The sequence below is a fragment of the Diceros bicornis genome, chromosome 18 (assembly GCF_020826845.1).
Source record: "Diceros bicornis minor isolate mBicDic1 chromosome 18, mDicBic1.mat.cur, whole genome shotgun sequence".
Lineage (NCBI taxonomy): Eukaryota > Metazoa > Chordata > Mammalia > Perissodactyla > Rhinocerotidae > Diceros > Diceros bicornis.
The window spans coordinates 53489914-53505634 of NC_080757.1; positions in this window are offsets into that span (position 1 = coordinate 53489914).

Genomic DNA, 15721 nt, shown 5'->3' on the forward strand with positions numbered 1-15721 from the left:
GTGGGCAGGGAACTGATGGGTCTGTACCTCAGTGCCATCATCTGTAGAATGGGGATAATTCATAGGGTTGTTTCAAGGCACAAATGAGTTAATTCCTGGAAAATATCTGAGACAGCCCCTGGCACAAAGCATGCACTCAGTAAATATTGGCTCAGTGTAGTCAATAATAGGACCATCAGGGAGCTTTAATAAGATACTGTACTTGAAAGGAGTCCCTACTGCACAATATAAGTGTAATGTAAGTGTTATTATCATTATTATTGTCATCATAATTCTTCCCACAACATGCAAATCCTGAAGATGATACATAGATCAATAAGACATAGTCCAAGCCCTTGAAAAGTTTGCAATTGAGAACTGCGCTGCCTCATACAGTAGCCACAGGCTCATATGTGGCTCTTTAAATTTAGATTAATTAAAAGTAAATAAACCTTAAAATTCAATTCCTCAGTTGCACTAGCCACATTTTAAGTGCTCAATAGCAACAGGTGGCTAGTGGCTAATGTATTGGACAGCACAGATATAGAACATTTCCGTCACTGCACAAAGCTCTACTGGACAGAGAGGCAGCATCTGCACCATTTGGGAGCTTGTTTCAAAATGCAGAATCTCAGGCGGCACCCCAAGCGTCAGAATCTGTGTCTTCTGGGGCTGGCCCCTGGCTTAGCGGTTAAGTGCGCGCGCTCTGCTACCGGCGGCCCGGGTTGGGATCCCGGGCGCGCACCGACGCACCACTTCTCCAGCCATGCTGAGGCCGCGTCCCACATACAGCAACTAGAAGAACGTGCAGCTATGACATACACTATCTACTGGGGCTTTGGGGAGAAAAAGGAGAAAAAAAAGGAGGAGGATTGGCAATAGATGTCAGCTCAGGGCCGGTCTTCCTCAGCAAAAAGAAGAGGATTGGCAGGGGTGTTACCTCAGGGCTGATCTTCCTCACAAAAAAAAGATAAGGTTAAAAAAAGAAAAAGAAGTGAGAGGGCATATCTATGGGCTCTAATTATAAAATCCGGGTTGCTGGGCTTTCTATGCTCCAGGCAGAGATTAAAATAACTAAGAGACAGGCAAACCCAGACATATTTCAGCAAAAAATGCTATCATTTAGTGGAAGTCGGTGCTCTAGAACCAAGAAGAAGTTTCAGAAACGGTCAGCCAGGCCATTAGATTTCCGGACAATTTGAAATGTGTGTGGTCACATGTATAATCATGTGAGGGGATCATCAGAGCCCAGACCTCTCTCTTCATGTCACAAGATCATCATCTTCTTCTCCCTTTCTGCCTTCAAACGTGCTCAATTCTCAATAATAAACGATTAAAAAAACCTTTCATTGAGCACTTACTCAATGTCGGACTCTGTGCCAAGCATTTAAATATTTAATGTTCACAGTAGCCCTAAAAGATAGGAAAGAAGATCATTGCTGTCTTCCAGATGAGATGTCTGAGACTCAGAGTAACTTGCCCACAGCCAAACGGCCCCTTGCTACTTCCTACTTCCGTCCTCCAGGCTTTATCAAGTGGACTTGGCCCCTCCTCTGCCTCCAGGGGAGCATTTCACCTCTGGGTCCCCACATTCTGACTCTTACCTCTACTCCACACTAAAAATGCCCCCTCCAGGTCCCCAGGGGCCTCCTAACCACCCTATCCAGGGAGCTGGTCCAGATCTTCATAGTTTCTCCCTCTCTGCAGGTTTTTTTCCCCCCTGAAATCCCTTCCTCCCTTGGCTTTTGCAATAGTGTGCCAGGCACGAGGTCTCTGCTCTGTTTACTGACTGAGCTCCCATCCCTGCCTCCTAAGTGTGGGACACATCCCAGGCTCTGGTGCTGAGCTGTCCACTCGTCTCCCTCCTTTGGTGCCTTGTCCACTCTCACACCCAATCCTGCCCACTGTGAGCTTGGCTCGACTCCAGGTCTGTCTCCCAGCTGCCTTCTGGAAGTTTCCACATGACCCCAACCTCAGGCTGTCTAAGAACAAGCATCTTGACCCATGCGCTGTGATGCCTCGCCTAATGTTCCCCGGTCGCTGAGCTCTTCTGCAGCCCAGTGGGCAATTCTACAAGTGACTGCTTCCTGCCTCAGCCAGCTGTAGCTCCTGTACTTCTTTCTCCTGATACCCCTGGGCGTGCTCCTGGGGCTTGTTCAGCTCTTTGTAGGAGCATCTCAGAAGTGCCAGGGGGTTAATCCCTCCAAGGACAACCCTCAAGCAATGAGAGAAGGGAGTTGTTGGATAAATATCCCATCTTTTCTATCCTTCAATTTGACAGTTCTGTAGTTTATTCTACCTAGTTGCTCAGAGGGTCTCCAGCAAGAGTCAGCCCTGTCTGCCCACGGCAGAACCTCTCATTAACCCACCATTTATTGACTTTTCTCCCTCTTGATTCACTCTCTCATCCTTCACTTGTGCTTCCAAAGATAAACTCTCAAATCAGTTACTTACACCCATATACATGTCTGCTTTGAGAAGAATCCAAAGTAAGACGCCATCCAGAAATTGGTTTGTGTTTTTAGATTCTTTATTCATGCCTATGATTTTCTAAGTCTCCCAGACATCAGGGTTGAAATCTTCAAATCATTTTTGATTCTTTTGCTCTATCCCTTCTACCTCTCTGAGTCTTTCCGGCTCATGCTTTGAAATGTCTTATTTCCATTATTCCATTATTTCTATCCTAGTTCAGGTTCTTATAACCTCCCCCTTTGATGACCTCCCATTGCTCGCACCATTCCATCTCCTGAGGAATGCTCCTCAGACTTTGCCGGGCTAGTTCTAATTGAGTAGCTCCTCTAAAGCCCTGCTCTGTGCTAGGCGTGTCCTTCAAGGTTCCTCTGGGAGCCTTACCACCCCATTCCAATGATGGCTGTCTTCTCAGAACTTCCTTTGCACTGTTATGCACGCCGTGTATTTGACATTGACAATATGCTCTCATTCACCACTGGTTGTTTACACATGTATATTTCTGGCTCCTCCAATAAATTTTAAGTGTCTTAGGGTCAAGGTGGATATCACATGCTTTTTTGTAATCCCCTCAACAGGGGCTCAGTCAACATCGCTGGTTTCATTTGACTGACAAGCTTACACTGCTAACAAAGTAAATGCAGGCAAATGGTGCTCTTTCAGGTGGACACACGTCCTCATCCCCCACACTGTCCTGAATCAATCCCCAGAAGTCTCACCCACAAGGCTTCACCCAAAAGCTTGATATTACAGCCAGCTGCATAAGCTGGTAGAATTAGTTGACCTGCACCTTTATGCCAACATCATTCTACCAGTCCATATTTTTGACTGTTTATGGCATCATGGGGGGTTGAAGTTGGTGGTGTTACCACATATAAAAAGGATAATGTATGCCCAAGAAGTGCTATGAAGAATGGGAGTCTGTAGCTTTCTGTCTCTGGAGTGAACATGGGGACCACTCATTCATTAAACAAACATCTGTTTGGCACTATGTTAGGCACTGGGGGTATAATCACAAAGCTGACAGCCAAGGTCCTTGTCCTTGCAGAAGAGACACACAATAAGTAAGTGAATAACCAAATTAAATAATTGCAGATTGTGATAAGAAATAAGTAAGGAAAGAAATAAACAAGGACTAAAAGGAAAAGGCTATAATAGAGGAAAAAGAGGGTCTGACTTGGAAAGCCTTCTCCAAGGAGAGGACAAATTAGAAAACTGATCAAAACTAGCTCATAGCTGGTGCACACACTTACATATCTGAGATGGCGGTGTGAGCAAAGCGCATAGTCAGAGAAGGCTTCCTGGAGGAGCTGGACTCCACTCTGGCTTTAAAAGCAGACGGAGAAGTTTGGTGAAAGGACGATGCAGAGGTGACTGGGGCAGAGGCTAGGGTGTGGAAAAGTGGTGTGTGCTGGGGGATGACAGAAGACAAGCACAGCTGTGCTCTTCTGCCAAAGGACACTGTCAGAACAGGCGTGACACAGTCTCCTGTCCAGGTGAAATGTGGCAGCCGGCTCTCCACTGCCACCCCCAACCTCCGTCTCGCACAGATGACAAGAAGCTGCTCATTTTCCCTCTGGAATGGAGTGGCTTCAGAAAGCCTCAGACACCCAGGCATGCCGGCACAAAGTGGTGGAAGGCACGGGACCCATCCAGAACACACCTCCTGCCTTTCACAGAACTAGCACAATCACATATGGCATCCCATAAAGGAGACACGGTGTGTGTATGGTGGGGAATCAGAGCTCAGGACTTGCACAGGGCTCGTCCAGGTTAGCAGGAAGCCCTACCCAGATTTTGCAAGAAGCTTTGTAATGCAAATATTCTCAAAGACAAGGGGCCGGGTATTCACCCGAGATGCCCTCCCTTCTCTCTTTGGTCATTTCTTCCATTCCAGGAAGGGGATCAAAAGGGTGGGTGATGGGAATCAGCAGTGCTGGGAAAATGCCTGGGCCCCACCCCACTCCTCCTACCCCCAGTAAGGAGGAGGTGCACACTGGGCTTCCCTTGGAACACTGAGGCTTTGTTTGCTGGAGGTTCTGAAATCAGCCTCCTTGCTTACCTCATCCAACACTGAGAGTCCTGTCTCGTCCTCCTTCACCCAGGTGTTTAGAGGGCTAGAATGGGGTAGGGGGAGACAGCGGCAGAATCTAGGAGAGGTAGCTAATAATGGCCTACATGCATATCCCCAGTGAGGTTGGATTTCCTAGCCAAAGAGAATGAGACTTCAGTCTGATTACCCAGGAACAGGACCTGGCAGGTGTCCCAGGGACTGTTGCTCTCACCCTGCAGATCACCACCGGACCGTTCACCTGGTCAAGACTGCCCCTGGGTAGGAAGCTGTTAGCAGAGGAGCTGGGAAGGTTAAGGGAAGCAAGAAATGTCAGGGCCTCAGTAGGTGACAGAAGAGCTGCCTTCTCTCTCTGGAAGCTGGGGTTGAGCCACATCCGATGACCACAGAGGCCATGCGAGCTGGGCACAGGGATGTAGCATGGCAGAACCCCCATGTCTGCCAGACCCAAGTTGCACCCTCGGGGAGTCGCTGTAAACGTGTGACCCTCAGAAGCATGTAACTCACCAGACACAACGTTTAAATAGGAGCCTTGATTTTTCTCGTTAATAAATCCTGTGATTCTCCTTGGGAAATTCTGATTCCAGCCACTAAATAAACCAGAGAGAAAACAAGAAAGGCAAATTGTTTTTCAGCCTAATCCTGATTGATCTCAGCAGCGAGGTGCTCGTAAATGCCTTGAAAGCCATTTGTATCTGCCAGCTGTCAGTGGGAGTTCAAGGACTTGAGACTCAGCTCTTGACTAGCAGATACTGTCTCAAAGAAGAACAAACAGACTCAAGATACAGGAAACAAACTGGAGGTTACCAGACGAGGGAGGGCCTGGGGGCTGGGCAAAATAGGTGAAGGGGATTAAGAGGTACAAACTTCCAGTTACAAAATAATTAAGTCACGGGGATGTAATGTACAGCAAAAGGAATACAGTCAATAATATTGTAACAACTTTGTATGGAGACAGATGGTAACTAGACTTATCATGGTGATCATTTCATAACATATGTAAATATCAAATCACTGTGATATACACCTGAAGCTAATAGGATATTGTATGTCAATTATACTTCAATAAAAAAAAGTTTTAAAATTAAAAAAAAGGAAAAAAAGAAGCCACAGACTGGAAAGCCCCAGCCCAGCGAGGTTCTGAGAAAGATGGAGTCTGCATTAGAAAGATTGAGTGGAAAGAGAAAGGAAAGAAGAAGATGACATACCAGGGGGCGGTCGCTTCTGCCTGGAATACCCTCTTGCCCCAGATCTTTGCATGTCTGGCTCATTCGTATCATTCTGTTCTCTGCCCAAATGTCACCTCCTTCAAAAAGCCCCCTTTGACTGCCCTATCTAAGGTGTGTCTCACTTACTTGTTACCTTCTAACACAGTACCCCGTGGGCTGGAGCGGGTGGGGACACATCCTTGACTCCTGGTGTGTCTGTGAAAAGAGACTTCTGCCCTCTTTCCCCACCCAGTCCTCAGGGCAGGTTTCTCGAGTGGGAGTAGCTACTTCATTTAAAGGAGGTTAGGATCAGAGACTGAGTCTCAGAAGCAGTCCTGCTCTGAAGATCAAAATGTCCTCTCAGACGGCTGTCTCAAGGACTAGGCTGGAAGGGAACAGAATCCTCAGGAAAGCCCGACTGGTCACAAGCCAGACAGGCCCTCCAACCCAGCTCTGTTCATTATGAATCCAACATCGGGGCTCTGCCTGTGTGATTCCCATGTCCATCTCTCAGTGGTTTAAAATCAGGCAGGGAGCTCCTTAAACCCTTTCATATGTTTCTTTATTTGGTCTCTCTCACATTAGGATGTAACCACCAGAGTCTTTGGTGTTGCTCACCTCTGTATCTCTAGTCCCTAGAAGAGTGCCCAGCATGTGGTAGGTGCTTATCAGATATTGACAGAGCAAACAGATAATCATCACTGAGGGTCTATTACATGCTAGGCATGTGACAGATGTCTCACCTGACCCCCCAACACCCTTTGAGGGCCATGTGATTAAACCCATTTTGCAGATGAGGAAAATGGCATTGGGAGATGCAGAGTGACCTTCCCACACCTCCCACATCTCACCCAGATGAGGAGCAGCAGAGTCAGGCCCTGAGGAGCAGGGAGGGTCTCATCCGTGGTTTTACCGCTCAAAACCACACTGGAAGTTCAACACTGTCACAGCAGCAATTTCAAATGGAAAGAGCAACTCTTTAATTATTTTGGCAAATTGACCTTTAACCTACCTATTTTCAAAAACCATCTGAGCCAAGAAGCAATAGAATATCTAAATAGACCTATAACAAGGAAAGAGATTGAATTAGCAATAATAATTTTTTAAAAACCTCGGGCCTAGATGGCTTCACAGATGAATGCTACCAAATGTTTACATGAGAATTAACACTAATCCTTCACAAACTCTTCCAAAAAATAGAAGAGGAGGGATCACTTCCCGACTTATTCTAGGAGGCCGGTATTACCCAGTAATACCCAGTATTACCTTATTACCAAAACAAGACAAAGACATCACAAGAAAAGAAAATTACAGACCAATATCCCTTATGAATATAGCTGCAAAAATCCTCCACAAAATGCTGGTAAACCAAATCCAGCAACATATAAAAAGATCGCCTACCATAACCAAGTGGATTTATCCTAGGAATGCAAAGCTGATTTAATATAAGAAAATCAGTTAAGGTAGTACACTATATTGATTGAATCAAGGACAAAAATCACATGATCACCTTAATTGACAAAGAAAAAGCATTTGAAAAAGTCCAAAACCTTTTCATAATAAAAACACTCAACAAACTAGGAATGGAAGGGGAAGTCCCCTTCAACCTGATTGAGGCCATCTATGAAAAGCCCACAGCTAACATTATACTTAGTGGTGAAAGACTGGATACTTTCTGGTCAGGAAGAGGACAAGGTTGTCCGCTGTCACCACTTCTATTCAACACTGTACTGGGGGTTCTAGCCACAGCAATTATGCAAGAAAATTAAATAAAGGCATCCAGATTGGAAAAGAAGTAGTAAAACTATCTCTGTTTAAAGTTGACGTGACAATAATAAGTCTTGGTGAGGATATGGAGAAATTGGAACCCTCATATACTGCTGGTGGGGATGTAAAATGGTCCAGTCACTTTGGAAAATAGTCTGGCAATCCTCAAATGATTAAACACAGTGTTACCACAAGATCCAGCAATTCTACTCCTAGGCATATACTCAAGAGAATTCAAAATGTATGTCCACACAAAAACTCATACGCAGATATTCATAATAGCATTATTCATAACAGCAAAGAGTATGATCCAAACCGGCGAACCCCGGGCCGCCACAGTGGAGCGCACGCACTTAACCGCTTGAGCCACCGGGCTGGCCCCGGGTTTATACTTCTTTTAATGGCCACAAATTAGAAGTCAGAAATGATAGGTAATATCATATTAAAAAATATTTATTTCGGGCTGGCCCCGTGGCTTAGCGGTTAAGTGCACACGCTCCGCTACTGGCGGCCCAGGTTCGGATCCCGGGCACGCACCGACGCACCGCTTCTCCGGCCATGCTGAGGCCACGTCCCACATACATACAGCAACTAGAAGGATGTGCAGCTATGACATACAACTATCTACTGGGGCTTTGGGGGAAAAAAAAGGAGGAGGATTGGCAATAGATGTTAGCTCAGAGGCGGTCTTCCTCAGCAAAAAGAGGAGGATTAGCATGGATGTTAGCTCAGGGCTGATCTTCCTCACAAAAACAATAAATAAATAATATTTATTTCACACCTAAACGCTAATTTAACAGAGTCCTAAACTGGGAAGTAGAACTAAGCAAAACGGAAAGACACAAATGTCACCTCCTTCAATCTTTGCTCAAATGTCCCCATTTTAAAGAGCTCTGAGCCCCTGTTTAAAATTGTAACCAAACTGCCATGGTGCCCCTCCAGCGCTGGACAGTCTCTCCACCCTGTGCTACTTTTCTCTCTTTCTTCTTATTTTAATTTTACCTTATTATGGTAAGAACACTTACCATGAGATTTACCTTCTTCACAAATTGTTAGGTGTACACTACAGGATTGTCGACTGCTGGTCCAACATATATAGCAGCTCTCCAGAACTTAGTCATCTTGCTTAACAGAAACTTTGTGCCCACTGATTAGGAACTCCCCATTTCCCCTCCCCTAGCCCCTGGCAACGACAATTCCACTCCGTGATTCTACCATTTAGACTATTTTAGATACCTCTTATAAGTGGAATCATGCTGTATTTGTCTTTCTGTGACTGGCTTATTTCACTTAGCATAATGTCCTCAAAGTTTATCCATATTGTCACATATGACAGAATTTCCCTTTTGAAGGCTGAATAATATTCCTCTGTAAGTATGTACTACTATTTCTTTATCCTTTCATCTGTCCACAAAAGACCACGGATAGGGGCAGGCCCAGTGGCGCAAGCGGTTAAGTGCGTGTGCTCCGCTGTGGCGGCCTGGGGTTCTCCGGTTCCGATCCCAGGCGCACACCAACGCACTGCTTGTCAAGCCTTGCTGTGTCAGCGTCCCATATAAAGTGGAGGAAGATGGGCATGGATGTTAGCCCAAGGCCAGTCTTTCTCAGCAAAAAGAGGAGGATTGGCAGATGTTAGCTCAGGGCCGATCTTCCTCACACACACACAAAAAAAGACCACGGATAGACAAATCAATCTTGAGAAAGAACAAAGCTGGAGGCATCACACTTTCCGATTTTAAAATATGTTACAAAACTACAGTAATCAAACAGTATGATACTGGCATAAAGACATACATATAGACCAAAGGAACAGAATAGAAAGCCAGAATTAAACCCATGCATATAAGGTCAACTGATCTCAACAAGAGTGCCAAGAACACACAAAACAGGGAAAGGATAGTCTTTTTAACAAATGGTTTGGGAAAAATGGATATCCACATGCCAAAGAATAAAATTGGATTCCCATCTTCCCCATGCACAAAAAACAACTCAAAATGGATTAAAGATTTAAATATAAGACGCAAAACTGTAAAACTCCAAGAATAAAACACAGGAGAAAAGCTTCATGACATTGGTCTTGGCAATGATTTCATGGACATGACACCAAAAGCACAGGCAACAAAAACAAAAATAAACAAGCGGGATGACATCAAAAGTGCTCTGCTTTTCTTTTTCCACAGCACTTGTCAACTTCCAATAGATGTTATACTTTACTAGTTTATCACACATATTATTTATTGCCTGTGGGAGCAGGTTTCTCTAATGGATCCTATGTACCTAGCACTGTGCCTGGCCCAGAGAAAAGAATATAGATTTGTGGAAATAATTGAATGAATAAGGCATGGGCCCACTTTTTTGGTTATTTTAACAACCTATGTTTTTACTGAAATCTATACCAAATAGGTATATGTGTATGTGTGTGTTTAATTAGACAATGTGAAAAGGTAATATAATAGGGTTACTAAGAATGTGGGTTCTGGAATATGCATCCACCTCACCTGAGTGTGAATTTCAGCTCTGTCACTTGTAAGTCAGTTTCCTTACTTGTTAAAATGGGTAAAGTAACAGAATATACTTCATATTTTTGACACGTGTGTGTGTGAGTGTGTGAGTGTAAGGATTAAATAAGACAATGAATGTAAAACAATTAGCATGGTGTCTGGAACAAAGTGTGTGGTCAATAAATATTAGCTATTGTTATAATAATAGCTTCATTAATCAATGAAGAAATTGAGAAAAGAAAGAAGGGAGGACGGAAGTGAAGGAGAGAAGGGAGGCAAGGATGAAGAAGGAGAGAAGCATGAAAGGAGTATAAAATAAGGGCAGAAGGGGAAATACACAAGGAGGTCTTCGTCTACTGGGGGATGCGATGTACATAAAAGAAGGTTGTGAGGCAGCCCAGGCTGAGTGTCCCGGAATCAACCCAAACCAAGTGCAAAGGAGTCCAAAGAAGGCAGCCACTCCCTTACTCATCTGAGGAGCCACTGCCAAGACAAGGAGAAGCAAGAGGCCTGAAACAGGGCGTGCTGGGCGAGAGGCTAACCAAGAGGCCAGTCAGCGGTGAGCCTGGAGGGCAGGACAGGAAAGAGATTTTGTCCCCAGCATCAGTCCCAGCCCTTTACATGTTTAGAGTCCTGACGTCTCCTGCGCTATCCACAAAACTGTTAGGAGAGCCTCCTTTAAGGCTAGGAAAAAGTTCATCAAATTCGTCAAGATGGCTTAGATAATGTGACCTTTTCCATGTTTCTCCTCATAAGCTTCTTATAAATACAGAAGTATATATTCAGACATGAAGTTATTTCTCTCTTCCAACGCTCCATTTCTTGCACCCCTTAATAATCTCTCCTAAGATGGTTTAATTATTCCAGAAATGAGTGTTTAGGTCGAGTTCCTTGATATCAGAGTTTAGGCAAGATTACAGAGAGGGGGAGAGAGGCTACTCTCTGTTGGTACTACGGGTTGTGCACCATGCCCTCTTTCTCCTTCTCAGTGGAGCTCTGATTTTGTCCAGGACTCACCTCATGCCCAGCTCCAGAGCGGCATCCTAATTAGTTCAAGCCAATCAGCACTGGGCTTTTCCCTGGCAACTGTTACCTCTCTGGGGGAAAAGGGATTAGTGACCATGACATAAACTGGCCCAATCAGACCAAAGAATACACAAAGATGTCAAGAAATTCTTTGCTTTTCCTCTCATTGAGAGGTGGAGTCTAATTCCTTTCTCCTTGAATCTGGAGATTAATGACTTACTTCACCAAGAAAATGTGCTAGAAGTAACATTTCCAGACTCCCGAAGCTAAATCATAAGGAGCTCAGCTTCTTGGAACACCCCCTCTGGGATCCTTGAGCCAGATTCTGAGTGATCTGAGAGCACCATTTTGGAGTGACCATCTGTAGGTGCTCTGGTCCACCAGCCCAGCTGAGCCGTCTCCAGCAAGGTGTCAGAGATGTGAGTGAAGCTGCCTTGGACCCCCGGAACTAGCCATCTACCAGCTGAAAACCGTGGAGTGGCTCCCACTGGTGCCACATGAGACAGAAGAATTGTTCAGCTGAACTTCATCCAAATTCTGACCTACAAATCTGTGAGTTATAATATAATCACTGTTTGTGATTTTGAGCCACTAACTTTTAGGGTAGTTCTTCATACAGCAGTGTATAACTGCTGTATAGAGACTATGTATAAACATATTCCTCGCTTGGATGAGAGGTTTTTCTCTCTCTTTTTTCCTTTGAGAACAAGGAAGCACGTAGCCTCAACTGCCAGTAGCAGCCGTCTTATAACCATGCCAATGGCTAGCCTTAGGATGAAGGCAGCTCTGGGGCTGGGAGAGCTAAAATGAAAGAAGCCGGGTCCCTGATGACATCATTGATCCATTGAATCGACTAGTCCTGGAGCCTGTCCTGCCTCTGGACTTCTTGCTATGTGAAAAAGTACATGTCACAGGTTATGTCGGGGTTTGTGTCACTTGCACAGAAGGCATCCTTGATAATAACCAGTCGTGTCGACTGCCCCAAGCTGAAGTCTGGACGCCTAGCCCACTCTGGTACTGACTCTCCTCTATGATCTTGGAGAAGTCACTCAACCTTTCTGGATCTGTTTACTCCATCTCAAACGTGGAGAGAATTTTTCCTATCCCTCTTTATTTGGCAGGATGACTTTGAAAACCAATGAGGGGCAAAGGGCCTATAGAAACCTGAGGCAGTGTTGGGATTTGTATATCATTTTCTTCTCTCTTGGATCTTAAACTCTAAGAGGCTTTGTAACGTCCTTTTGCAAACGATGCCAATCAAGTTTCATGTCAACACTTTGACATCCCCATTTTTGTAGATAAGGAAACAAGGTCAGGCTTGTTGAGTGACTTGCCCAAGGTCACATAAGCTGGGGCTTGAACCTCTGTCATCTCATTTATGGTCCGTTATCACGCAGCCTCAATCACCACCCATCAAATAACTAGGCACATCCATCAGCAATTAGAAAATACCAAGTTGTTCCTACATTGACACTGCAATTACCCAATTTATTTATTTGCTTAACTGATAGCTTCTGTCTATTAAATTGCGACTATGTCAATGGTGTTTGTTGAGCCTAGTAAAGTCTCTTAGTGCTGATTACTTTGTTTCTAAAAATAATTGCTGTTTAACAATGCCTGTAATGAGCATTAACTTGCCTAGCACCCCTCCCTTCCTTTGAGAACAACTTCTCTTCCCACACCCTGAAGGAAGCAGACCCGCAACAGGAGCGAAGAAAGCCAATGTGCAGAGAACAACAGTTCCACATGTGTTCCGAAGACGGGCTATATTCTTCCCATCCTTCTTTTGATATTCATTCTTTTGTTTGGGTTTAATTTTTGCCCCCGCATCCTTCCAATACATTCGTCTTTCGGCCCATGCTAATTCCATTTGGGTGTCCATCGTTTGCAGCTAAAAGTTCAACTCCCAAACCACGTGCTAAGAGGTCGTATAGAGAGAGCCACAGCAGCCTCTGAGATGGGAAAGCAATCACAGCATGATGTGCATGATGCATTTAAAATAGATTGATTCTTATAGACTACCTTCCAGCTAAAAATTCTAAGTTTTGGAAGAAATCTCAATAAACTCGAGCAAAAGGCAAATTCTCCTGCTTAGAATTCCCTTCTGCTTAGCTAATGCTGGTACACTTATAGGTGGCCCACCGTAGCGAAGAGTCCATCTCTACCAGCACCATGGGAAAGAGAGGAAGCTTCTCGAAAGGCATGGCTTCTACTTGGAACAGCCACTCACCTTAGTGTTAAGAGGAAGCTTTGAAGTCCCCTAGGGAAGTCAGTAGCAGACAAAGTATCAGAGAGAAGAATCTAAAAGTGTTAAAAAGCAAAAGATCAAGAACCACCACACTGTTGTTCAGAATGATGGATGGAACCTAGAAAATTTGTAGATCGTTTCACCTTATAAAGCTTTTCTCAGCTGCAATGATTATTTGTCCATTTCTTTGAAGGCCTCTGTTGATCAGAAATATCACCCACGAGAAAGAGATAGAACATGTTCCGCGTGTCCTTTGACTCTTTAGTTTTTGTATTAGTCAGGGTCCTGGATCAGACAGCCCATCCAGTTTGGGGGACTGAAGTGAGTTTAAGACAAGCACTACATACAAGGGGGTTGGTAGAGCTCATGGAAACCAACAAGGGAGAGTGCAGGGCCTCAGGGCCAGCCAGAGTGGTGAGGCTTGACCCCTACTAAGTCAGGAGGGGCAAGGGGAGCAGTTGTTTCCAGAACCTAGAGAGAGCAGCTACATAGGGAGAACCACCTGCCAGGAGTTGTGGCTACTTTCTCCTCCCCTTCCAGTCTCTTGCCCGTGGCTCCACTGGCTGAACCCAGCTGGAATCCAGAGGCCAAAAGAGCCTGTGGATGCAATCCAGATAAGGCAGCTCTCAGGGCACAGAGCAGGGTGGGGAAGGGGGCAATAGGACCAGGACAGGCAAAGAGAAGAGATCCAGCCCATTTTGAAGGATGTTCCCACCCTCATGGAAGTGTTAGAGGGGGAGAGCTAGGGAGAGAGTGCCGCCCTGACTTCCCACTCAAGCTCTAGACCTCCCATTTCCAACTGGCTACGGGACAGCGGCCTCTTGGTGCCGCGCTGGCCTCTCAGACGCAATACATCCAAACCACGTTGCTCATCTTGCTTCCCGGTTCTGTTCTTTCACTGGACCTCTTGATTTGTTATATTTCTTCAGTCCCGTCCTCCTGGTCACCCAGGCTTAAAGCTCAGGGCCACTCCCGCTCTGTTCTCTCCATCAGTTGCTAAGCCCCCTACTCTCTTATGGTTCACCATCTTGCCCATCCTGTCTTTTCTCGTTTTCTTCTATCTGGACAGTTGGCATCCTCTTCCAACTGGTTTCCACATCACTGTCTTCCCCTTTAAATGTATCTTACACACCATAGCCTGATTCATCTAAAACACACCACGGGTCTTGATTCATCTGCCCATGATTTAACTACCCAGCCCACCTCGTTCCCCAAACATGCCCCGTGCCTGCCTGCCTCAACTTCTCTGTTAAAACTCTTCCTTTGCCTGGAGGAGAGGCTGCCCTTCACCTTCACTTCCTAGAGCCTAGCCTTCTTTCACGCTCCTGAAAGATTTTGATCTTTCCCTCCTCCACTCTCCCTAGATGTTTCGCGTCTAGATGTTGTACATCTAGGGAGATGTCTCCCTAGATGTTGTACGTCTCCTAGGGTGTCTATCCCATTCTACCCATAACCATAATCCAAGGATATGAGTTCTTTCCTATTTTCCTTACCACATTGTAAACTTGAGAGCAAGGATCATGCCCCGTTCGTTCCTATAGTTGCCCCTAGGACCTAGCCAAGCAGCTGGCTTGTTGTATGTATTTAATACCTGCATACTGAACGAATGGCTATGACTATCACTTGGGAGCGTTTCCAAAGGCCAAATATGCAGTATATTTCTTGGTCTGTCTCTTGTCTACATTAGTGATACAAATCAAGTACAGCCCTAATAAGCCCCACATTGATGTGGGGCGTATGACTAATCCCATAATATACTTGAACTGCATTATGAAAGCACCGTTCAAACAGCTTTATAGCATATCCAGGCACACAAGGTTGGGAATAGATATCTAGAGATTTATTGGATCATGAAATGAACTAGAGGACAATAGGCATTGTGTTCATCTATGCCCGGGAGAAAGCCCCGGGGCACCTAAACCATCCCCATGTTAAAAATCAGCCCTCAGGCTCCAAGTCATCTACAACTCTACAAAAAGCACCCCATAAGGTTTGGAGGAGCCTGGCCCCAGGTTCACGGAGTCAGTGAGAGGGGTCTGGAGGTCTTAAGTGCATAATAATAGGTATAGGTAGGGGGCGGATGGGAGGAGGAGAGAAGAGAGAAATTGTCAAAAGGGCAGTGATTTAGAGTCTGTCTCTTTCTTCCTCTCTCCCTCCCTTCCTCCCTCCCATCACCCAGACTCCTGCACAAGGAACTATTGAGAAGGGACAGAACAAACGCTCCCTTATGCAGCTCCCGCGGCGTCTCTGGGTTTGTCCGAGACAGCTGCCTGTAGCACGCTATGGTTACTCATTACCCGGGTTCCCAGGCAGGAAAAGGAGCAAACTTAATAGACCCGAACTAACCCTCGGCTCAAATACTCAGGCCGTAAATAAATAAATAAGTCAGGTGTACCAGGACGAGGGGTGGGGGGTGAGGGGGGGGTGGCAGGGCAAGTGGACCGATGGAAAA